The sequence below is a fragment of the Polyodon spathula genome, chromosome 27 (genome assembly GCF_017654505.1).
Source record: "Polyodon spathula isolate WHYD16114869_AA chromosome 27, ASM1765450v1, whole genome shotgun sequence".
NCBI classification, from domain to species: domain Eukaryota; kingdom Metazoa; phylum Chordata; class Actinopteri; order Acipenseriformes; family Polyodontidae; genus Polyodon; species Polyodon spathula.
The window spans coordinates 8,156,288-8,181,287 of record NC_054560.1 but is presented as its reverse complement, the minus strand read 5'-3'; the positions used below and the strand labels follow the sequence as shown (position 1 = coordinate 8,181,287).

Sequence of the window (25,000 nt, the reverse complement as noted above, 5' to 3'; positions counted from 1 at the left end):
CAACTGAATGCAACAGACCCCAAACAACAGGAATCTGTTTCCATTTCCACTGCACTGTGGTAGAAGCTCACTCTCATTTTTTAGCCAGTCATCATACATGACTGCTGAAGGAGTGGTCTGAGCCAAGGTTGAGGGATTTTTGTAAAACTGCATAATCCCAAATGTTTCAGGGATAAAGGACATTGTATCACTCAACAGTGCACTGATGAACACGAGATATTTCCATCGAACAATATCATCTAATACTCTAAAGAAGGACAGGATGCAAGAGGCACCTGGAACAGTCAAGAGCAAATCTAAAGCAGCCAGTGCGAGCTGCCATACGGAAGGGGTTTCAGACTGTAAATACAAGGTTAGAGAGCCTGATTCAGTAAATAGGAAATAGGGCATATACGAAAGCTATGGAAAAAAGTGAGCAGCATCAAAAGAAGAGATAATCACTCCTGGATCATTTTAATCAGAGGGCAAAAAATAACACTGTCAAGAGGATGTGAATATTTGTCTGTTACTAAGTTGTGTAAGATACTCCACTTATATATCCTAGTTTAAAAAATGTAATTTAAAAGTTAGCAGATGCGTGGAGTATGGATTGTGTGATTTAGCAACATTTTCATAGAAATAAGTCTTCTCATTATAGAACAGAGGGAAATAGCGCTCTATGATTCTGGGTTCTAAACTTTTGTCTGATTACATAAATAAATAACTTATTCTGGGGCTCCCAAGCATCTCACTAATTAAGGGCAGTAGCACGTGGAATGCAGGGTGACTTTCCGCACAACAGTGCCCCCTACCATCCAATAGAAGAGACTGACAGACTGTGGGACCGAAGGGCCCCCAACTCGAAAGAGAGCGCAGGAGAACTGAAGGTTCAGTGGGAGTCTTTCCAATGATACGACCGAGCCAGCTTCCTCTTTTACACCCAGGAGATCAAGAGCGGATGTCAGCGAGCTTCCAGCCTCTGGAGGACAAAGGCCAGCCCTGCAGGTGTCTGTCTAAGCTCGCTAGGCGCCTGACCTGTAGAGTTCACTGTAGCGTGATGAGGAGAAACAAACCTGTGGTAGTGGCAGAAACAATGCGACACTCCATCTGGAATCCCCAGCAAAGACCGTTGATTTTGCACAGCCAGGACACTCCCTCGCACTCCCCTGACTATATGACTCACCCTGCGCACCACACGGCCGTTCTTTCACTAGATGAGCCACTCAAATACCCCTATATTCAATCTCGAGGGGGGTAAACAGGGAGCAGAGAAGTGCCACATTCCAAATTGGGGAATAATATCTAAACTGTGCATTCAATAAAAAAGTTATAAAACATAAATAAAGCAACAACAATTTTGGACAACTTTTAACCACAGAATCCCCAAGAGCTCCCTACAGGCAGGTAGCTAGCTGGGTAGGCAGGTAGGGAGATTACGTTAGAAGGAGAGTGGGGATTTTCAGAGCTCCCACTCTCCCAGGCTCTCGTTTTTTAATTCCTCTTGAAATCTTGAACTATCAGGTTCACAGCACCTGAAAGGGGCTCTGCGGCGGCCCTGACAACATGATAAAAGAGGCTTAGGATTTCAAGCCTATAGGATAACACCTTCTCCCAATGGAACAGAGTCCCGCGAGGGTTCAGGGAGCCACAGGTGAACCACAGGAACAAGTAGCTGTGTAATCAAAGAGCAAGGTATCAGGAAGTTGCCAGCCATGACACTTCTCCTTGCAGCAGTAGTAGGTTATGCAGCATCACGCCCGGCTTATACAAATCAGAAACAAGGGGGGACGGGGAATTCTGTGCAGATGTAGGACCAACAATTGATCAAACAAATATGAAGCTACCCTGTATCAATATAACATGGAGTAAATGTTGCTCTCCAATCAAGCATTGGTGGATAAAACTGATCAGTTAAGAGAACCGGCGAAATATATCTCCCAGACTTGCAGCAATCTAGCAGGTGTGATAAATAATGTACGAAGGAGCTTGCATCAAATATTGATAAAGGTTTCATGAATGGGTGTCTGTCCTTACTATCCAGACATTTCTTCCATTTTTAATTGGGGGTTAAAAAAATACTGATAGCCAGTAAAAATAAATGACTACTAGTACATCCAATGAAAAACAATTTGACTAAAAGCTTTTTTTTTTAAACGATTGAAAGCACTGACTTTTTGGTCGTAACATCATCATTGAATGTAGCGTTTGATGTAGCGCAATAGTCACAGGAGCATGTTGTATATAACTGTAGATGAGCAGCGGATCCAGGTAGTTCACAGGCAATCGTGTTTAGTGGGGTGTCAGTGCTTGTGAGCTTCGCTGTGCATGTGCTTTTCAAAGCCAGTTGGTTTGTTCTGTGGCTTTGCTGATCAAAGCCCTGCTGAATGTCGAGCACATGTTGCCCTGCCTTGGCCTGCTATTCTCCTGGGAAAATGTTTATCTTTCACCTTTTGTTGCGGCTTCCATTGACTGCCACTGACCCCGGATTGACTGTCACAGAACACTGAAGACCTGCCATTGATGAAAGCCACATCAAATAGGCCAGCGTGGCTACTGTCGGCAGCCCCGGAGCTGACCTGAGAGAGCAAACACTGTCTACAGAGCAGCCGAGGACAGGGGCAGACAGGGAGAGGGGGTGAGTAACGAAAGTGGAGAGGGAGGGGGGAGAAGGATAGGGGGCGAAGGAGCAGAGGTGAGGGAGGGGGAGAGGGAGAGAGTGCGAATGTGGGGAGGAGAAGCGGAGGGAAGAGGGAGAGATGGAAAGAGCAGGAAGGAGGGAAGGGTTAGCCAGAGAGAGATAGATAGGATGGGAAAGTCAGAACTGATTGCGATTCCCTCACCATTACGAGCGCTACATGAGAGTAAAGAAAGAAAAAGAGAAAGAAATGGAGGAGGTTAGAAACAGACAGAAAGGAGGTAACAGAATGAGAGACAGAAAGAAAGATCGGGATAGTGGGGGAGAGAGAGACAGGGACAGGGGAGTGAGAGCCCAATTTCCAGGTGGCTGGGTTAAGCAGCTTTCTAATTACCAGGTGATAATTGGAAACAGTGACTTACTGTTCAAAGGCTTCCCTTATAAACTGGAGAGAAGACAGAGCTCTCCCATCCATTAGGAGGCAGGCTACTGTCCCATAAACCTCATCCGCACTCTGCAACACTTCACACCTCCTGGCTCTCATCTCAGTGATGTCTTTTCAGTCTGTCTGTTCTGGGGTGCAGAGTACAGCAGGGACCCCAGCTCTGAAGGGGTGGGAGCCTGGACAGCTAGGGCACGAAGGAGAGGTGGAGGGGTGGGGTGGGGGTTATTAAACTGCTGAACTTAGTTGAACTCGGACACTTTGCTATAAGACCCGAATTTATGACTTTGCAGGGCAGAGGTGAAAAAAAAAATAACGAAAGCTAGAAAGCTAAAAAGAAAGCGCTCAATTAAAAAAGAACTAAAAAGAAAGAGCAAAATAATGAATAAAAGAAAACCAGAAGGCAAACAAGAAAGGAGAGTAAAAGCACACCTCCATGACCCGGCACTGGGAAGCTTTGCTTAATCGCCTCAATTACCACAGCTTCCCTCGGCACGGATCAAACAGGCCAGCCCAGGAGCTGCAGCGCTTATTAAACGCATGACCTGCTTTTACAGGTGCTGGGAGGTACTGAGGAGCGCTGGGGGTTCAGGGGGGCTCCACAGCTGGGACAGGGGTCTGGAAAGTCTTGGTGTGGTAGGTGAGGGGCTAAATTTTCCTGAGGGTGAAGTTTCTTTCTGTGGACTCACTGCCTGTCCTGTTGAGCAGATAAGAGATAACACAACATATTTATTTTAAAAAATTTTAAAAGGTTTAAAGGTTGAAAGGTTTGGTGAACGTAATTCGTTGATAAACAAATTTATAGATGATCCCTTAGGCAAGATAGAACAGAATGTTATTTGGAAATCTGAGTTCTCATCTGGGAGTCGTGTAGAGGAGTTTTGCTAAATAAAGCGCATTTATTTTGTTACTTTTAATATGCGTTTGCTTGATATGGTGACCCAGCAGACTGAGTGGCGGGCTGGAGTGGCAGTTCTTATGCATGTGCCAGCAATAGTGTGATTTAAACCCCAGTAAGACACAATAGTACAGGTGGGAGCCCTAAAGCTAAAGCGTTGGTTTTATTTCTAGTTTGCATTATGATGTCACCCCTTCATTTTCTCTTGATCACCATGCCAATGAAGGGGTAAGGTTTGGGGTGGGGGTGGGCTGGAGTATGATTATCAGGGTCTGTGAAACCACCCCTAAACGCATTAGTAAGTAAAAAGAATTAGCAGACTGCATACATATTCAATATCATATTTCATAGTTGTTTATGAAAGACTGACTATTGAAAGAATATTGCATTTTTTTCTGCAGATAACAGCTCTAGTTATCATGCACCACATAATATTGTTTCCTGTCCCAAATACATACACTGTATTACCTGGATAGGTTGCTGGTAGCAAAGACATCTATTGAACCATGTACTATAGCTGTGTGGTATTCTAAGAGCCGGACAGCTTGCAAAATGGGAGAAATTGTTCCACCTACTGGCTACCAGCGGTACTGCTCTTACAATATTACTCAGCGCCGGCATACTTCCAATACGTTTAATAATACCGTTTTAGTTTGTTTGTTTGTTTGTTTGTTTTTTTTAAAAAGGAAATTACCTATTTTACAGATGTGTTATAATTGTCAATTATTTAAAAAACATAAATCGTTATGAATCAGTGTCTCTTTTACACGCGGTATTTTAAGTGCTATTGATATGACATTGAAAAGCAAGTAGTTATGAGCATTAATATTAAACGTTATGTTTCAATAGTCTTGCTGTTTTCAATGGTTTACATACCGAAGTGAGTAGTTTTTCGAGATTTACGATTATACTGTATACAGTATAATCGTAAATCTCGAAAAACTACTAACTTCTAAATCTTTTGTAGCCATTTTTGTATTACTTTAGTATAAATACATGTTAATTTGGATTCATATGTTGTTTTTTTCTGACTTTATGTGAACGAAAAGACACACATTTGCCCGTTTTCCCCAATGGAAATAGTGATATTTTGAAATATCACTGTCCTCGTCACAAAAGTAAAGTTTGTGGGGAATAATAGCCATTTTCTATACTTTTGAGGCATAAGCAATTAGGAAATAACACTCACTACCCAGGAACAAAAAGAAATTGTTACACAGTGTAATCATATGCCATGGAGTGCTTTGAGTTTGCATTGTAAATGACCACGTTCATTGAGTTTGTGTTTCAAAAGAAACTCTAGTTTAATTTTAATAGAAATAGCATAGACTGTGAGGGAACTAGAAAGTTTATAAATAAGAATTAAATGGTTAGGAGAAATAGTTATATAATTGTCAGCTAAAGTTTTTATTTATTTATTTATTTATTTACAGAGTAACATCATTTATTGACCTTAAGTGTAAAGAATGGTTTCTAGGGAAACTGTGATGCATAGCGTTTTAATGGTCTGCGTTGCTGTTCTTGAAAAGACGGGAGCGGTTCGTGTTTCATTCAAACACTCTTCGTTGGCACCCATCACTTCACCAGCAGTGCTGCTGTGAATATGCCCAAGATCACAGATCACTCACCCAGCTGGCTGGAGGACAGCATTCCGTGTGATGTGACCGAGGTCAGGTGGAGGTTGGTCGAGGGCCAAGCCTTTGATGGCGGCACCTGATCTATGTGGTGCACGGTAATGTGGTTTGTCCCTCTTTGAATAAAGAAACCCATACCGGCCGTGAACTAATGTGAACGAACTTTTTACATTTCACACAGGTAATATTAGACCGCTGGAAACGGACACCGCCGAACCTGACTGCTGAATTCAGTCTGTGAAAGACCGCAAACACCACCCTGCTCCAGCTGGTCGCTTCGCCCGCATATGCTTTGAGCGAGAATTTCCAAACAGTTTCATAAATACCAAGTATTACCTCCTGGCAATTCGCACGTATTTTCTTTATTTGAAGTTTGTTGGCGGCATGCTATCTAATATGACCAGGTTAAAAGGCGCCATCTAGCGTTAATGCCATATAAAAACGTTCTAGCCAGCGCTCGAATTCCAAGAGCAGGTCGCTGCAGAGCGAAGGATTCACATAGGGTAGGGCTGCGTGCGCAACAGATAATTGACGTCGTGCTTCATAAGGACAAAAAGTAGGGGGGGGGGGGGGGAAATGTGAGCCCGAAGTGACTGCTAGCGCAGCCAATCAATGCTTTCCTCTCAGATTTATCAAACATATACCATGTTTTATGTATTAATGCTTGCGTTTCTTCTTCAATAAAACAAAGCGAGTCGTAAGTAGTGTACTACTAATTATCACTGACCAAATCTGCACAATTGAAATAAGACACACATCGCACTGCAGTCTGAGCCATTTCAGTGTTACGAGCTGCAGGCTCTGTACACGTTTGTACTGGTAGCAGGAAAAGCAAATCCAATGCCTGCAGCTCGTAAAAAATGAAATGGTTCAAACTCCTATGCAAGGAGAGTCGTACCTCCTTCAATGTAGCGTGCAGCTTAGAAAAAATAATTTGAATCAATTAATACAGATGTATTTGTTGCTTATGTCGCACGTGCATCAGCATGTCAAATTAACAGAGTGAGTCATTTAAAAGCAATATGTTAATAAAGTATAACAATAAACACGAAAAACTAAACCAGCTGGTGACAAACTAGATTAACAAAGCGTCCCACGGGAGCACCATCAAGACAAGCCTATATTTTAACACATTGAAACGGCACCCCTGCACGCGTTAAAAAAATGCAGCAGGAGCGTTATTCATGACAATAGCAGACATGGAAAATAAAGCTCTTCAGTTAGTTTTTACTTCTGCTTTGCTTTTAAGAAGACGACCACGTGGTAAACATGCTTATATGCGAGAAATCCGCGTCTGACGAGTCAGTTTCTGCAAATATACTTCTCTGGTCAATTGGACGCGGACAGTGTGTTGACCGGGCGGTAACCTAGTAACAGGTTTTCAGTCGAGCAACCGGCATTCACCCAAGAATAAGCGAAAATAAATGAGTAAACAAGCAGTGGTTTGTGATGTCGATAGTCACTGTAACTGTTAATTATATACAAGTAGGTATTTTAGAAGAAAAAAAAAACGTACTGCTTTCTTTCGGAGCAGTTTATATCACCTGGTGTGGTCCAGTCCTGTCTTCTTAACCACGACTCTTCGAGAGAAATTTAAACTCCCGCTCACTTGCTGTACAGTCTCGTGCTGCACGCATGTCCATTCACACTGCAGTTTGATTGGTTGCACCTACAGTCATTCATACTGCGCGCAGCCGAAACAGCAGTTTGATTGGTAGTAAGAGGAGGTGTAGGCTGCCCGGTAATTCAAAAGTAATTCGAGCACTAGCTCTAACGTTGCACATTGTATATTAAATAATAATAATAATAATAATAATAATACAATCTGGATATAGGTGGCATTATGCTTCACATTGGATGAATAAAACCCGTGTAATGTATTTTTATTTTTCTAAAACGTGCTGCTGTGCTATGCAAAATGATTCTTGTTTCCTCCTCTGACAATAAAGTACTTTATATTTTATTAAATTAAACTAAACTGTACTCTCCTCTTTTGTTGGTTGACAGTATAGCATTGCGTGCTCGAGTACTCGGCTATCGTTTTGTGCGGTCTAGCTCGCTCCTTGTCTGAGCTCTGCTAGCGGAGTCTGGTCAAAGATGTCTTCCTGGTGAAACGCAGCGGGTTTCATGTCAACATGTCCCTGTTTCGGCTCTGCTCGCTTTCCAAGGGGCTCCCCGGTCGCTTACTGCAAGAACAGCACAGGCTCAGTCTGTGTCACGGTTGCCTAAAACTCAGGAGACACGTCCACGACGCAAGACCAGCAGGTAAAGTTACGTTGCGTTTGTACTGCAGTCAAGTACGTCACTTGATGAAGTTTACACTACCGACGGTTGCCAAGGAAGCGAGTCAAGTTGTGTGTGTACTGAAGGTACCCCAACCTTTAACGGACATTTACAGCATATTATGTATTAAATGAATAGCAATATTTCCAGTCTGTGGTGCTTTTTAATACATATCATACAGTTTAACCTTTGTGGTATACAGACGCCTGCCGTTTTTGTGTATATTATGAGTTCATTTGTAATCGCTGAACAGCGTGCTAACCTGTAATTGTAATATCTACCGTGTCTTGTCTCACATCAGAACAAGCAATATGATCACCCCTAGACACTGTTACCCTGCATGATTATTTTCAATCTTTTAGTTCAGGTAAGCAGATGCTTCATTGCTGCTCTTACGGAATTAAACGTTTTTGTTACTTCCTGGTACATAATCACTTCTGGTGCTGGCAATCAATTCTGTCCAGTGGTCAGGCTGCAAACAGACCATGTGACTAACCGCCCAGGAATTGATTAGTTACTAGGAAGCAATAGTATGGCAGGGATGCTTTCATTCATTCCAGGTTTTACTAAGAGCTTGATTAGTAAAACCAAGAATGGATCAAACTGCTATGCAATGGGAGTCTTCATTCCATGCCTGGTGTAGTGTGTGTGTGTATCTCTACTGTGTTTATATTGTGACCTGTGGTGTTATACTTTATTTTCCAAATTCAGTAAATGATCTTCAACTGTGCATTGATTTTGTACTCTTTTTCTTTCTTTCTTTCTTTCTTTCTTTCTTTCTTTCTTTCTTTCTTTCTCTCTGTCTTCAGAGAGACCCTGAGTTTTGTTTTGGAGGAGTTACTTAGCAGGGATCCCGAAAAAGGAGGACGGGAAAAAGAGCACGTGGTAGCAAACCCAGCTGTTGGATGATAAGATTGCTGTTCATCTCAGACCATGCGGCTGTGCCAATCTGAGTAGTACCGAGTCATGTTGTGCAGGATCACACAGTACTAGACTATATACTGTACAAGCCCCCCAAGCTTCATAAAGGTTCACCTGGCTTGTGCAAGCCTAATTACAGTCTCTCGGTATACAGGGATGGAAATAAGACTCACCCATAAGATTCACCCATTCCAGGTTCAATATGAGTTTGATTAGCCACTGTTTCTAGATAAGAAACTCAAGTGTGTCTTATTAAACTAGTAGTGTAACCAAGAATAAATCAAACTGCTATACAATGGGAGTCTTATTTCCATTCTTGGTGTATACTATAGACAACCTCTGAGCACCTGTAGTCTTGTTTCTTCCCCAGTTCTGGATGCCAGGAATCAGCAGCTGCAGATGGACGATGTGCTGGATGTGAAGCGCTCAGAGGTGCAGTTTGTGAGGGCGTCCCAGGTGGAAGGCACCCCAGTCAAGTCAAAGACACTGGCCAAGGAGAGGGAATCCCTGGGTGCCAGGAAGGGGGGGGGGGGGGGGGGGGATAGGACAGATAGGACAGACTGGTCCCCAAAACACAGCCCAGCCACTGGATGGAGAAACTCAAGCAGGAGAAGTGGAACAAGAGCAAAAGGCAGCTAAAACTCGACCAGAATGCCAAACACGTCTTTGCAGGGCAGCCATGTGGCAGATTTCAAGGGAAAGACATCTAGAACCAAGAGCGACAATCCCAATCCAAAGACAGATTCCAAGAAGTCAGAGGCTGGATCCCATTTAGACACAGCTAGTTCCAAGGAAGAGTCGCTGTTGGCGGAAGTGGAGATCATCTGGACCACTACTTGAACCAGTGGGAGCAGCCGGAGAGAACGGAAAGGTTGTTAGAGGACCGGGAAGGGAATAAGTATGGGGACGCCCAGCTGAGCATCCGCTCCTTCCTGGAGGCCTGCATCTTCAACGAGGACGTGGAGAGAGCCCAACACTGCCTCATGGACTACCACTGCAACCTGAGCCGAAGCAAGCAGCTCTTCATCAACAGCTACAACATCATGATGCACGTCTGGGCCAAGAAGGTGAGTCCACAGCAAACCGCGTCGGGGATGGACATGAGACTCCCACTGCTTAGCAGTTTGATCCTTTCCTGTTTTTACTATGAGTTTATAAAGACACACCTGTGCTTGTAACCTGTACACTGTGGCTCGTTTTAAAACCTGGAATGGGCAAAACTACTATGCAATGGGAGGGTTATTTCCATGCCTGCTGTGTGGAGCAGACTCTTCAAACCTGCGATCTCACCATGTCCTTAAATATTTAGTTAAACCTCTGGCCAGGTACAGAAGCTCTTCAGGTAGTTATGTCTATTAAACCTTGAAAGGAACGAAACTCCTGCATTTGCCTAGTACATTTGTGGAGCTCAGTCCTTCTCAACTGTTAGTGATTTTTACTTACAGTGAATGTGGCTTTTGGCAGGGTTTCCTGATGTTTTTTAAAGTGCTCCTGGGTACATATTTTAAGACGTTAAAATCTTGGCAGCTTGACATTTTAATTCATACTGTTAAAGCAAGTCTAAAGCAATTAGATTTCCATGTTTATTTTTGTGTTTTTTTTCCAGGACTGCAATTAAACTTTTTTTTAATTTTTTTATTTGCATCCAATTGGGAAACTGAGATGATTTCATGATTGCTGGCTTTCCACTGTTCAATTGCGTCACAAGGTTTTAGAAACCCATGCATCAGGCAATTTGTATAACAAATTGTACAGGGATTGGAGAAGCTTGCTTTACCTCTGTATTTTTCATCAAATTGTCGGTGTGATAGATTGAGGGGACCGGGAAGTGTGAAGGATGCTGTTGTCAGCAGCCTCATTAGACATCTCCCTGCAGCTGATTCCACTGCTCCTGTACCCCTGTGTGAAGACTATATTACATGCTTTATCAGTCTAACACAGATTTTTTTTTTATAAATATGTCTATTTATTTAAAATGTACACATACGCACTTCTTCAAGAGAGACCCAGGAAACAAATACTACATACATTCCACCTCATCGATTCTCATGCACATTTCTCACTAGTCAGTGATTACTTGTACTTTGAACAAGAAAGTAATTACAGGAATGAAAATAAGACTCCCATTGCATAGCAGTTTAACCCATTCCATGTTTTAGTACGGACTTGATTAGTCACAGTCAAAAGGCAGCAAGCTCAGGTGTGTCGTCTTAAACTCTTAATGAAACCAGGAGGGGATCAAACTGGATTGCAGTGGGAGGCTTATTTCCATCCTTGAATCCTGAATTCAATTTAAAATATATTTTTTTCTTTGTTTTCTTGAACCAGCTTTTCCAGCTCTAAAACCAGCACCAAAGGCTGGTTTCACAGACCTAATTACTTCTAGTATTGGACTTGCTTACCAAGGTGACATCGATCAGTCCAAGATTAGTGCTGGTCAGGATCTGCTGAACCAGCTGTAATACATGAAATAAAAGCTTCTAGAATTTATAAAAATAATCAAGTGTCTTTTTATTTTAAGCAGAACATGAGGTTTAGGTTTTGCCCGCTTGTCCATTAGGATTAGGATTAGGGTACAGACTGTATGCGAGTAAGTACTGTATACCAGGTATTTTATACCATCAGAGTAGACGAGACCAGTGCTGGGGTTTCCAAGGTAAGTGACTTTCGTTGCTTTTTTCAGAAGTTTCAATCTTGCACGTTAACCCTGATGAGGTGAATACACTCCCTAGCTCCCAGCAGCAGTTCCTGCAGTTGCGTTGGTTTAGATCTGGGCTGCCTGTGTTAACGGCTTCTCCTCTGCGTTGACAGGGCTCTCTGGGTCACATCGGCCGGCTCTTCGTTCTCGTGGAGGAGGCAGGCTTGAAGCCAAACCTGGATTCCTACGTTGCAGCTCTGTAGTGCATGGGCCGCAGCCCTCACTGCTCCAGTCGGGTCATCAGCAGGTACAGTACCGTTCAAACCAGGGATCTTAATAGTTTAATCCTTTAAGGTTCAGTGATAACTTTTTCAAATGTTTGCAGAGGTGCACAATGCAGGTTTAATATTTACTGACAGGTTGGGTCATCCAAATGATTAGTTTCCTCCTTGTGATACTTGAGTCTCTCTCAAATGTATTTTAAGAGGAAACTGTTTGAACAGCTGCTCGATTCCTCGTGTACCTTAAGGGGTTAAACATTTTTAACATTTAAACATTAAACAAAGGCATTCACATGTTTAGGGCCATGTTTTGTAAGTCACTCAAGTCTTTAATTAACTTTTCAAAGAGTTCATTGACTCCTATGTTTTTTTTTTTTTTTTAAGAGTTAAAAAGCCTTGTTAATTTTACAAAACTAGAACCAAGCAACTAAATAACATCACCCACGTTTTCTTCTGCACTCTCAAGGTGTTTTCATTGAAGAACAGGTGAAACGCTTTGACAATACGCTTACGGCGCTTAGCATCTTACCTCCCTTAGGGCTGCACGAACATCTCTCAATCAGTTCAGAGCAGATTTAACATGGGCCTGATCGTTCAAGCTCCCCTGGGGTTGTTCATTTCAATAATTTACCTGAGCCAGAGGATGTTGTGAAAGCCAGGATTGGGTGTGGCCGTAGGGCTAGTTACAAGCCCTTGTTCCGCTGTGTTGGTCTTGTTTGTGCAATTTGAAAAGAAACGTGATTTCCAGCAGGCTTGTGTTTTCATATGAAAAAAATAAAAGGTTTGCTGTTCGCAATCTTGCACTTCCAAATCGTTCAGTCTGATTTGACGTACCCCTTAGATTATGCTGCTTGGGAGTTTTTCTTTGTTTTGTTCACAGAAACTCCCATTTCTGGTTTTGGAAACTATTATCTAGATTGCAGCCTTTATCTGTTGGTACAGAGATTCAGGGCACTCTGTTTCGTTGCACAGAGAGACATGTTTGCATCGCTACTGTCCTAATGTCTCTGTGATTTTGTGCACGCTCTTCTTTTTCCCAGGGCAAGCTTTGCTGGAGGCAGGCAGAATGTTAAATTGAAAGCTTGACTTTACTGCCTTTGGGTGACCTTCAGATCTCGGTCCATCTGTGCGTGTGTAACCTTCTTAACAAAAAGCTAAAAAAAAGAGGCGACAAACACAGTATTTGTTAGCTGTTCAATACCACTTAGCAGGGATGGAAATAAGAGTCTTATTGCATTGCAGTTTCAGCCGTTCCATGTTTTAATACAAGCTTGATTAGCCACAGTGTGTGTATAGGTAACAAGCTCAGGTGTGTCTTATTAAACTCATAGTGAAACCAAGATTGGTTCAAACTGCTGTGCAATGGGAGCCTTATTTTCATGCCTGCTTAACATCAGCTACCTGAAGCACTGTTGTTTTTCTATGTTGAGGAGCTGCTGCTCGGTTGTAGTTGCCTGCTGTAGCCATATATTTCTATTATGGGCTAGATCCCCCCCCCCAAAGCTTCTTAATGTGTAAGCTGCAGCAGAGCATCGGTAGCAAAGTAAAAGGAAATCATAGGTGGCGCTGGCTCCTATTTCTGTAAAGACACTGGCTAATCTCACGTACTTTACATCTGTATATGCAAATAAGACTCCTATTGCATTGCAGTTGCACCCATTCCTGGTTTCATGATGAGCTTGATCAGCCCCAAAAGCAGGTGTGTCTCCTCAAAGTCCTAGTAAAACTAGGAATGGATGAAACTGCTTTGCAATGGGAGTCTACTGAAGGGATTGCAAAAAGAGCCATTTAGAATGATGGCAAACTCCATACAAATGTAAAAGAAACAAAAAAAGCCAATAACATGAAAAAACAAAGTTCCTGCAGCCTCTTTTTAAGGCTGTACAAGTTTAAACAAAACCGATATTTTCATTTAAAGCTTGCACGATGGTCTAAATGGTTAATGGTCGTTACAGCGTGAGGTGGTTTTTTACGGCAGTTGTTTTTACAGTGTTTGTTTGAGTAAGTTTGTCCATCTTAGAGGCTAATGCGTCACACGGGCTCATTTAAACTTTATCTCAAACGAATGTGCCCGAGGTGCGGAGAGTGTTCCAGTGTTGGGAATTGAGAGCACGCTTGCATTGCTGTTAATTACGGAACATAAGAAGTGGGATTCGATGGGACAAGCTCATCGGTGTTACAGTCCCAGCGCAGTTTAACATGGACCTGTTATGTTCAGCCAGTAGCTTGCAAATTAGAAAGGGACTGACACACTGCTTATCAGTTCAGCACAAGAACATCTGCTAGTCACATGATTCCTGCTTCTGGGAATTAGGAGCCTGCAGTAGCAGTGTTTTCCCACTAGATGCCAGTGGCTTCTTGTAATATATCTGTATTTTTGTTTTGTTTTGTCCCTTTTGCTGCAGTCCTCTACTCCTTGCAGATTGAATGATGTGAGCCCAGGTAATGAGGCGATGTGGAGTCTGGTGGGCACTGAGATTCGATCATTATAAAGTTGTTGTATGCAAAGGACTGCCCATCCACTTATAGCTCAGTCTCTAATGCTCAGCCAAGCTTCAACCTGTGTGGCAATGTGCTGTACAGCTACTCAAATAATGCTATAATAGAGATACTGTTAAAGGGTGCAGGGGCTCCTAGCAGTACTGAGCAAGATCTGAGGTGAAATCAGTAATCCTAGTTTAATGTATTGCTCAGCCTCCCCAAATGTTCCAGTCACATGCTTTCTTTGTGAATTTTTTTTGACTTCCTAGCCATGCCTTATACACCTGGCAGTCCTGAACAAGATCTGAGGTGACATCAGTAGTCCTAGTTTAATGTACTGATCAGCCTCCCCAGATGTTCCAGTCACATGCTTTCTTTGTGAATTTTTTTTTTTCCTTCCTAGCCATGCCTTATACACCTAGCAGTCCTGAACAAGATCTGAGGTGACATCAGTAGTCCTAGTTTAATGTATTGATCACCCTCCCCAGATGTTCCAGTCACATGCTTTCTTTGTGAATTTTTTTTTTCTTCCTAGCCATGCCTTATACACCCACATAAAAAGATTCACAGGATTGTTATACAGGTGACCGAGTTTTAAGGCTGTCAGCTGTGCAGCTGTGGGTCAGGCTGACCCTGGCGGGATCTGTTTAGCGCGGCTCAGCTGCAGGGTTTTAGTGAAGAGGGAATTGAACTCTGCTTTAAAGCAAATTGCCAGGAAGACTGGCTAAAAATGAGGATTGCCTGCCATGTGTAACACACACTTGTGCCAGTCGCCTTTGTTCAGGGGAATGGCAGACCTGAGAAACGCATTCTTCAGTCTACACGTTTCAGTCACAATGGGCAAGACCGCACATCTGGCAGACCTTGATTTGGTGATAGGCACTCGGTTGGCAGGTGCTTTTGAAGGAACGGCAGCAAATGGGTCTGTAGATTTTGTACCTGCGGCATCCCCTCATAAGAATTGAAAACATTTTGTGTGGCCAGTAAGTCATTTATTTATTATTGTTTTTTTTTTGTTTGTTTTTTTTGTCCAATGCACTGATGTTAGCGGAGACCCTGAAGTGAACGAGCAACATGGTCAAAATCTTCCTGTTATCGCCGATCGGAAACCGGAAGTTCCTTTCAGGAATTCAGTTTCCACGGTAACGCTGTGCAGAGTGTGACTGCTACAGCGCTAGATCTTGATCAAGGAGACGCTTTCTTTGATGCCTCGAGTGCAGTGATTCATTCAGTGCCTCTGCTTTCTGTCTGTTTAGCGGCTGTCTTTGCGTGTCTTAATGTGACTGTGTTAGGACACGGAGGTTTGTGAAATTATTCCATACCCTGTACCAGGGTTGGAACAGTAATTGATTCTAGGAATACTATCGATTGTTTATAGCATTGGAAAATAATTGCTGATTATTGGGTTTCTGATAGTCATGGAAAAAACGCTAGACGCCACACCTCCTGAGATTTCTCTTCCTCTTGTGTATACAGTGCAACACACTTATCTCAGGTTTATCTTTGTGTAGTGATTCTGAATCGTAACACTCCAGTTATCAGTGCAGCCCAGGTTAGATGTGTTGCTGATATCCACGGCCGGACAGGAGCTGCTCTTCATTCGTAAAGACAACACAATCCAAGATTTGAATTTGGATCCGTTCAGTCTGGCATGTGGGGAAAAAAACCCTTGTAATTGTTTTAAACAATTTTTCCGAACCCTTTCGAAATTGCCCACACAGACTGTGCCATTAAACACGCGCTACAGTAGTAGCTTAACTGTAGTTGATGTTTTACATTGTTTTTAGTAAGCTTAGGGAACTGGCCATGGAGTTATATACAGCTATAAACCCTGACATAAACGTCTTTTATACGCATGTGGAGGGGACTGTTTTCATGGGAGGTTTCCATCAAAACCATGGCATGACCAGCTTGGGGAAGTCCAATTGTAAAGTAATAACTGGTGGTGGAAGAGACAGTGCTCTTGTATGGCCGCTTTTTGCTGGACGATTTCCTTGGGTTCGTGGATCGTCACTCACGCGCTTACCCTATTTTGACTGCGGCCCTGAAGATTTCAGCAATTCTCCCCCTGTGTTGAGCCCAAAAGACTGAGGGAGCAATGGTCTGATACTGCAATCTAGTGAGAACCAGGGGAGGTACAGTTGACATTTGTGTGTAGTAGGATATAAAGGTAGGGTTTATTGATGGGAGTAAATAATAATAAACAAATGTACACAACTGTGTTTGATACCATGTAAAGACATTTATTTATAATCTTGGCTCAGAAGATGTTGTGGAAATGTAGCCGGCGAGAGGATTTGGCTCCATGCCTTCCATAATGTAGCACTGGGTATCTGAAAACAGTGTTAGCAGTAACCCTGCTTAAGATAGCAGGCTTTTGTAGAATCCATTGTTTCTTATTTCCCAGGACAGGTATTTTAATGTCTTGCAAACAAGATGTTCAACGAAGCCAGCGTGGATCGCTTAAGAGGGTATCTGCTAACCCTGTGTTCGTTGTGTTCTTTCTCTGCTCCACTCCGTTTCAACAGCCCCCACTGCAGTCACCTTGCTAAAGAGCTCTCTGCATAAGTGGGTTAAATTACAAGCTGCATGCTATGGATTGCTATGAAGCGGAGGCTTGTGTGATAAATGGCTGGGCCCTATTCCCACCGTGGTAACGGACTGAGGGTGACTTCTGCGAAGGTTGTTTCCAAGGATAGCCCGCTTCATCGGTTCCTGATAAATTTAGCACACAGATAACGGCTTTATCTGAAACAAATAGATGGGTTATGATTTTCATTAATCTTTTTTAATCTTCAATAAAAATACTTTAAAACTTGCATGTCCATTTGGCAGTTGTGTGCGGCGCAGTGCCAAGCTTGTGTGTTCCGGCAGTAAATGATCCTGTGGCGAGGAAAAGCCTGACTGTCAAAGACTGCAAAAAATATGGGACTGGTGTATTGCGTGTTTCGCTTGAATAGAATAATTTTAAATATTGTAATATTTCATTCCATGTGCTACTGCGATTTAAACGGATACACATGAAAAGCATATCTTGCTGTTTATTACATTTTTGCTCACAAAAATCAAGTAACGAACGCTTGCTATGGGGAACTCCCGTAGATGCTAAATCATGATTTGAAGTTAATGGCCTAAACTTATTCTTAGTATATTTTATTTTTCTTTTCTCTGAAATGCTAACATGCTCTGTGTAAGACACTTAATAACACCCCTCTCTCCATTGTGCCTGAAGGTTTTTTCCCTAGTGACAGTGAGAGAGAGAAAGAGAGAGCAGGTGTGATAATTGATCTCAGTAACGCGATGCTAATGACATCCACTCTCTGCATCAGCTTCCTGCCTCATGTCACTCTCTGGAGGATGGCAGCCAGTGGCTCTGAACCTGCAGACCTCTCTGATCCCCCAGCTTTGTGCGGAGCGCCAGCGGAAGATCTCTCAGCCTCCACTGTAAATCTAACCCCATCCGCCTAGCTGTGTATTTATTTATTCATTCATTATCATCTCTATTCATTCATTATAATTTCTATTTAAAGAACCGCAAGTCGAACTCTAGTGAAACCTAGCAAGGACCTTGTTTAGTACAAGTTATTTAGGATAATCTGGAGATCTTTGGAGGTACATGTCTGCCTGTCTGTCTGTCCATCTGTATATATGTACGTATGTTGCTCTCACAATTGAAGATCTGTTTAAAGAAGCACCAATTGGTAATGACGCTGTTTAGCACAAGCTGTTGGCACTGTCAGAATCTAGAGACGTTTGGAGGTGTCTATCTGTATTTTAAGCAGTTTAGCTTGTGCGTACTGGGGGTGTGGTTCGTGGTGGTCCACTTTGATACTGACTAATAATTTGTTAGCTATGGCGTGGTTATGTATATTTTTAACACAGTTGGTGTACATAGTAGTTGGGTCCAGTGTTCGTGCCATGCTCCTCTGTTTAAGCTTTGGCGTCACTTGCGTTCCTCTCCCTGCACTGTTTGCGCTTCATCCGCCAGAGTCTGATTAAAACCAAACTGAGACGCGACTGGAAAGCTCAAGTGCCCTTTTCTCCTCACGCTGGGTATATAGTCTACCGGAGGACTGTCTGCTGAATCATGATTGATCAGCAGCAGCAATTCCTTCAACTGAGAGAGCGGAGGAAAGGGAAGAGTGAACCAGGCTGATTGTTCACTCCATCGTCGAAATGCAAACTGCTGTGTACAGGAGTTATTTCCATCTCTGCCAAAACACTTTTGGATCAGGGCTGTCACACTGATGTCTAAGGGTGCAACGATTCATTGTGCATCGATGACTCGTGACACTTTCTCTACGTGATGTATATTGTGTCGTGGTAGATGACCAAAAAGCACAGCCACATGGCTCTTGAATGAACAGTAAGTGTGCTTTACAGTTGGTATGAATACTCTCCCTATCTAATGAAATCTGTTGTCTTTTAACAAAGCAGTCCATCATTTAATGGCCATTTGATCTTATGCATGACACAAGTAGCTCATCAGGACCACCGCGTGTATCATGACTCATATCGACTGCAATATTAATAATATTTGTGCTCCGTTGATGGTGTGTCAGGTTTAAACTCAGCACAAACTTGCGTCTTGCATCTTGGCTGTACTTCCGTCAGTCCAAAACCTAGATTAAAAGAGCCACCTTGTGGAGCTCACTGAGCCATCTATCGGGTAGCCCTGCTTTATATCTTTGATCTCCGGTCCTTGGTTTACTAGCATGTGCATTAGGCCTTCAAGCTTCAGCAGAGAGATTTTGGGAGAACTCTGCTCACTTGGAGAATACTCACTTAATCTGTTGACCTGGAGTTGAAATAGCTCTGTTGCCAGTATAGCATACATTCACCAGTGTACTGAACCGTGCTGTCCCAGTTCAATGCACGAGTCACAGATGATCTGTATTCCTTTAAAACTCCTTGACAGGTATTACTTATTCCTGGTCTATAAGCTATGTTAAAGGACAGAGTGATAGTGGGAGAAGGAAGAGTCCAGAGATGGAAATAGTAAGACTCCTACAGCATAGCAGTTTCCTACACTCCAGGTTTTATTTCAGGCTTGATTAGCCACAGTGTGTTAATAACTCTTGTGTGTCTCATTAAACTCCTTGTAAAATCCGGGATGGATCAAACTGCTATGCAATGGGGGAGTCTTATTTTCATCCCTGGAGTCCTAGTGTTCACAGGCTCCGAGGTACAGTGTGTGTCAGTGGCAATTAGTGGAAATATTCTTGTGTGCACAGGTCACTGGCTCCCTTCTCGATGGCACTGCATTTGAAGTCGTTACCCAGTTAGCCCACACCTACGTTTTTCAGTCTGGAAACCTTTGTCTATAGAAATAAGAAAACAAATACACCTATTCATTGCTTGTAGTGGTGACTGCATTAGCCTACAGTAGCCCATTATGCATCAATTGATTAATTATTGATCACAACAAATTTTTTACGTGCCTCAGTTAAATATTCATTGATTAAATCATTTCCCTGGTGCCACTTTTTGCAGCCTCGCCTAACAGTGAAGGAAGTAAGACTCCCATTGCAAAGCAGGTTGATCCTGTCCTGGTCTTACTATGAGTGTTAATAAGACACACCTGAGCTTTTTACCCACACACTGTGGCTAGTCAAGCTTGTGTTTAAACCTGGAATGGATGAAATTGCTATGCAACACAAGTCTTATTTCCATCCCTGTGTAGCTAGCTACCCAGTAACATTGCTAGAGTTCTTCCATTTGTATTTGATTTGTGATGAGAAACGGCAGAGTATTCTTGCTTTTGATTTCGCTTTGTGAATGCACGTACAGTATTCTAGCACTGCACGTAGTAAGATGCCCATGCATGTTTTTATTTGTATTTGACAGCTCTTGTGAACAATAGTGTTCTCAATGCATCGATTTCGTGTCGATTATTACCAGCCTGCTATTAGAAAAGTGATTGCTGATTGCACCTCTAGTAACCCTCATACTTTCTATTGCACTGCAGATGCCTGGTGAAGGCAGCACTACAAGGTAATGTTAGACATCAGGAAATGCAGCAGTTGTCCATTGTATAGCGGTTAGAGCCATACCTGGTTTTATTGTCCCGCACCTAATATATATGTGTGTGTGTGTGCTGTGTTCGGTTATTGTTTTGTATTTGATTTTAAAACCTTGTGAGGATGCGTGACTGATCAGCTACTGATTATTTAAGTAGCTGACAGTCACGCATCCTTATTAATCTCGTGCAGACTATGGCAATGGTAATTAATTGATAGCTACTTAACCCCTCGGCCAGAATATAAAAGCCTGCAGCTGTCTAGGGTGAAGAGTGTCAGAGGAGAGACGTAAGTCTGTGAAAGAGGTAGTAAACTAGAGTAAACAATTGCTATGCCTGCTGGTTTATACACCAACACGATACTTGTTTGTTTGGCCAACGCTCCCTTTATTTTGCAGTGTTCTGTGTTTTGTTCAAACTGTTTGTTTTGTTGTTTATTTAATACAACACTGAGCACAGTTGCTCTTCAGTTTCACCCGCCAGTCTGTGTTTCTGGTCTGATGTCACCCCTGCAAAGCCACCTGTTCACAGCCTAATCAGGCTTGTGACTTTCACATGTTTCAGGAAGGGCTCGGAAGTATAATTTCCACACTGGATTCCAGTATAAGTGGAGCATGCATATCTATCAACGAATGCCATAACATAGCTTGCAGTTAGACAGATGTCAAGCCACCTTGACTCATTAGACGGGTGCCTGTCTGAGCAAGGTTTCTCTGAAGGCTGAGCTGGCAATTAGCAGTGAGCAGATGCTGTCTGTGTACACAGAGCCTACACGCTTGCCCTCTCACGATGGCTTATTAGAGCAAGCTAGCACACACTATTTATGGCGGCACCAGCCCTATAGCGGTTTAGCCCTTTCATGTATAGCAACCTTATATGGGGACATAAAAAAAAAAAATTTTCTAGTCTTTTATATAGGGACATATGGAAGACACAAATGCTTGATGGTCTCATATGAGGATGCCATTCCCCCCTGTATAAAGTAACAAGTAACCAGGGTGAATTAATTAATGAGTGAATGAATCTTTAGCTACACAAAAAAAAACTACAAGATGACATTAAGTGATGCAGGTCCATCAGCAGCATGGAGACTCCTCTCTAGCTGTCTGCTCCTCAAAGCTTTTTGACCATGGGAACATTTCTGAATTTCTCATTAGGTCTTTTTTGTCTTTTTCAGCATTTAACTTGTTCCCTGACTGGATTGGAAATGCATTAAAGTACAAATTTATCAAGCTGCATTTAGAGCACAGTGTAGTGGATTGCGATGACCTCAGCATTGCAGTTTTAGTGATTGTTCCCAGCTGCTGTTGCTCGCACAGCATTGAGGACCGCTGCTCGATCTCTGTCCCTCTCTCCCCGTGTCTGTCTCCAGGTGTTTTCAGCAGCTTGAAGGGGACGCTTCTCCATCGAGGACCTCTTTAAGCAGTGTGATTTCCAGGAGGATGAGCGGGAGATGGTCCTGAAGGCAGTGCAGACCGTTCATCCAGACTTCCTGCCACATGCGGACGCAGAGATGAAGATCTGCTCTTCCCCCTTAGTCCACGCCTTCTATACAAAGGTATCTAGGCACTCCGCTCACTGTTTTCTAGAGCAGCACAGACTGGGCAGAGAAATCAGGTGAGGGTCATTGGTGTGGAGCGGGTTGATTTACCATTCAAAGTGAAACTTTTGTAAACTGGCACCCCCTCTTTCTTTTGTGCATTGGAAAGACTCCCCGATGTCTTCGTTGAGAGATGCTCACTGCAGGTTGCAGCTTGTTATTTTAGCAAGGTGCAAATTCACTCATCAGGTATGCCGCTCGCTGTGTTCACACGAGTTAATTAAACTGACTCTGCAGGGATATATGTAACAAACTATGTGCCACCGAAAAAAATAAAAGAAAGTGTAATTATTTATAAACTAGTTGCCAGTCAAGAAAGGGGATTATAAACAGACTAACGCTGCACGACAAGTGCACAACAGTGAATGAAACACTACAGGTTACAATGTGTGTCTGATAGAGGTAGATTTAGAACCATCTGCTGACTACGCCATCACAGCCTGAGCTGCTCCAGGTATCTAAATTGTAAACGACCTGCGCAGTCCAAGCACGGTGTGTCCAAGGAAGCTTATGCTAAGAACTGGAGCCCTACGCAATGGTGGAAACGCAAAGGTCTGTGTACAGGTAGCAGCACACACTGTAGGTGTCTGTGCGTGTGTCAGTTTGAGCAACGTGTGTTATCTGCATGTCTTTGTGTCTGCAGGGATGGAAATAAGACTCCCATTGCATAGCAGTTGGATCCATTCCTGTTTGTACTGTACACACCTGAGCGTGTTACCGAGACACTGTGGCTAATGAAGCTCATAGTAAAACCTGGAATGGGTGTAACTGCTATGCAGTCTGAGTCTTGTTGCCATCCCTGGCTGGTGTGTCTGTCTTGATGATGTGTCTGTGTGTGTGTGTGTGTGTGTGTGTGTGTGTGTGTGTGTGTGTGTGTGTGTTTGTGTCACTCTCTCTCCCTCTCTGTCCTGTACTATGCCTGTCAGGGTGGGATTCCTGGGCAGAGTTCAGAGCTCTCCTCGACCCAGGGAGAGGGCCACAGCTGGCTCTGCCTGACCATTGGTGTCTCACGGAATTTCACCTGCAGCCCATTAGAGCAATCCAGCGCAGGGGCATGCAGAGCTGACAGCGGTAGACAGACAGCGCTTCATCTTCTGCTCTGCTTGTCTTCAATCATATGGCAGAGACACTTCACAGCTATCCTGCTTCAGAATCTTAACTTGATTCCAGAAGATGACAACAGTAAATAAACTCTTCTCCCAGTAACACGAGACAGCTGTACAAAGTCAGGGTTTGCTTTCTGTTGAGAAAAAGGCTTCCTCAGTAATAAATATCAGAGTGCAAAGCAACGTGACGGGGGTGTAAACAATCCAGAGACATGAGCGGCAATGTAATAACGGGGGTGGAGAGCTTTGAAATCGGACCCTCTGACTGTCCGTCCACCAGCCAGGCACCTTTGCTTGCTTAATAGTGTGTTATTTTCCGAGACAGGTGTGCAGCTGGCACCTGCATGAATTAAACTGGGTTTTATTCCCGTTTGTTTGGCCAAAGCTAGCACGGCCTGTTTTCAGTTGCGCTCATCTGATTTCCATGGATAAAGTGAATTGGATTCGCCGGGGTCTGGTTACTCGCAGGGACAATCCCAACCTGCACCTGCGAATAGTACTTTCCATTTCCTAGTGCCCAGGACTGGGTCCCAGTGTTGTGGAGGGATCTGTGTTGAATGCTGTCCAGCCGTAATGCGTGCACACCAAAGCTAATCAGAGTAGGGTTTGATCGGTGTCTGCATGGGAGTTATTTAACCCTTCCATCCACCAAATTTATTGAAAATAGCTGAAAAAACACGTAATAAATGTATTTTTAGTTGAACATTTTTTTCAATTTGTTTGCCATTGTTGTATATGGGGGTGGAATGGCATCTTCAGATGAGGTCATCACGCATTTGCATCTTCTGTATGTCCCCATATAAAGATTAGAAGAGTCTTTTTTAATTGCCATGCAAGAAAGGGTTAAAGAGGCAGTGCTGGTTGGGCAGTAGGAGGCGATCAACTGTTATACTGGTTCATGGCCCAGCTTGCTCTACAGTATGGGACACTGCTGTGCTGTCTTTAGCAGAGTTGTCCAACTTGTTCTGCGAAATCAGCCATGACCAGGGAATCCTTAGACACGTACTTTTAAAAACTTCACAAATTTAACCTAAAATAAGTTTGAGTAAATAGTAGAAGAGACGAGATCTGAAAGAAAGAGATTTAACTTGACTACGCTGAGACACAGCTTCACTGTTCTGTGGTCATTACTGTAGCAGGAGTGGGCAGAGTACCTGAGGCTGGGCTGCTTCGCATGAAGAGCGCTAAATACAAGCAAACTGTATTGTATTGTATGGTATACTGTACAAAGGTCAGTCCTAATTCCCAGGTGTTGTTTCTGCACAGAGAACCCGTAGCTGGATTTCCCCCTGGCAGAGCTGGGTGAGCGCTTCAGCAGGCAGCTGGCGATGGAGCAGGCGGGTGGCGTCACCATTGAGTCTGTGGAGGCCTCCAAGCCTCTGACTAAACACATGATCCAAATGGTACCGCAGAACACTCCACATGCACACACAATTCAATAAGGTAAAAACAGTCATCTCTTCTTCACTACTAATGTAATTCAATAGCATGAAAACAAAACAAACCATATTTTCAAAGCATTTCTTAAATGAACTATTTTTTTATCCTTTTTTTTTAAAAGATAAAAATCCTTCTTCACGTTACAAAACTTGAGAAACAAACCAAGTGAGAGTGCTTTGGAGCGAGACCTTGAATTATATTACCTGTCAATCTTGTAAATCTTATAAATAATAAATAAAAAAAAGGTGGGAGTTAAAGACAGGAACCTCTTCCCCAAGTTGTTGTATAGATATTTCTGGAGAGCAAATAGAAAAGGCTCCAGTTCTCTTTGTAATCTGGTGTGTGTGTGTGTGTGTGTGTGTGTGTGTGTGTGTGTTGTTGTTGCTGTTTCAGAGGGAGCTTCTGGCTCAGTTGCGCTCACACTGGCACCAGTCTCTCCTGCAAGCCTTCCGCGAGAGCAAGATAGGGAGCAGCGAGCAGAAGAGCTGGAGGATGAACCTCTACCCCTGCCTCTGCCTGCTGGAGGACAAGGAGTACGTGCAGATCATGCTGCAGGTACAGAAGTCCAAATCCTCCAGCCCAGATCAGTTTCCGGGTTAGAAACTCATGCTATGTGCAGTCCTGGGTGTCAGAACTGCCCTCA

General features: G+C 43.2%; 2 long non-coding RNA genes across 2 annotated transcripts; both read left to right on the top strand.

Annotated features, from left to right (window-relative positions):
• Positions 1-7,674: 7,674 nt before the first annotated feature.
• Positions 7,675-9,320, top strand: LOC121301270. Its single transcript, XR_005947603.1, has 3 exons — positions 7,675-7,853; positions 8,173-8,238; positions 8,681-9,320. It is a non-coding gene; the product is annotated as an uncharacterized LOC121301270 (long non-coding RNA).
• A 9-nt stretch (positions 9,321-9,329) lies between these two features.
• On the top strand, positions 9,330-24,925 carry LOC121301271. Its single transcript, XR_005947604.1, has 5 exons — positions 9,330-9,859; positions 11,604-11,737; positions 21,584-21,769; positions 24,184-24,360; positions 24,751-24,925. It is a non-coding gene; the product is annotated as an uncharacterized LOC121301271 (long non-coding RNA).
• Positions 24,926-25,000: the final 75 nt, after the last annotated feature.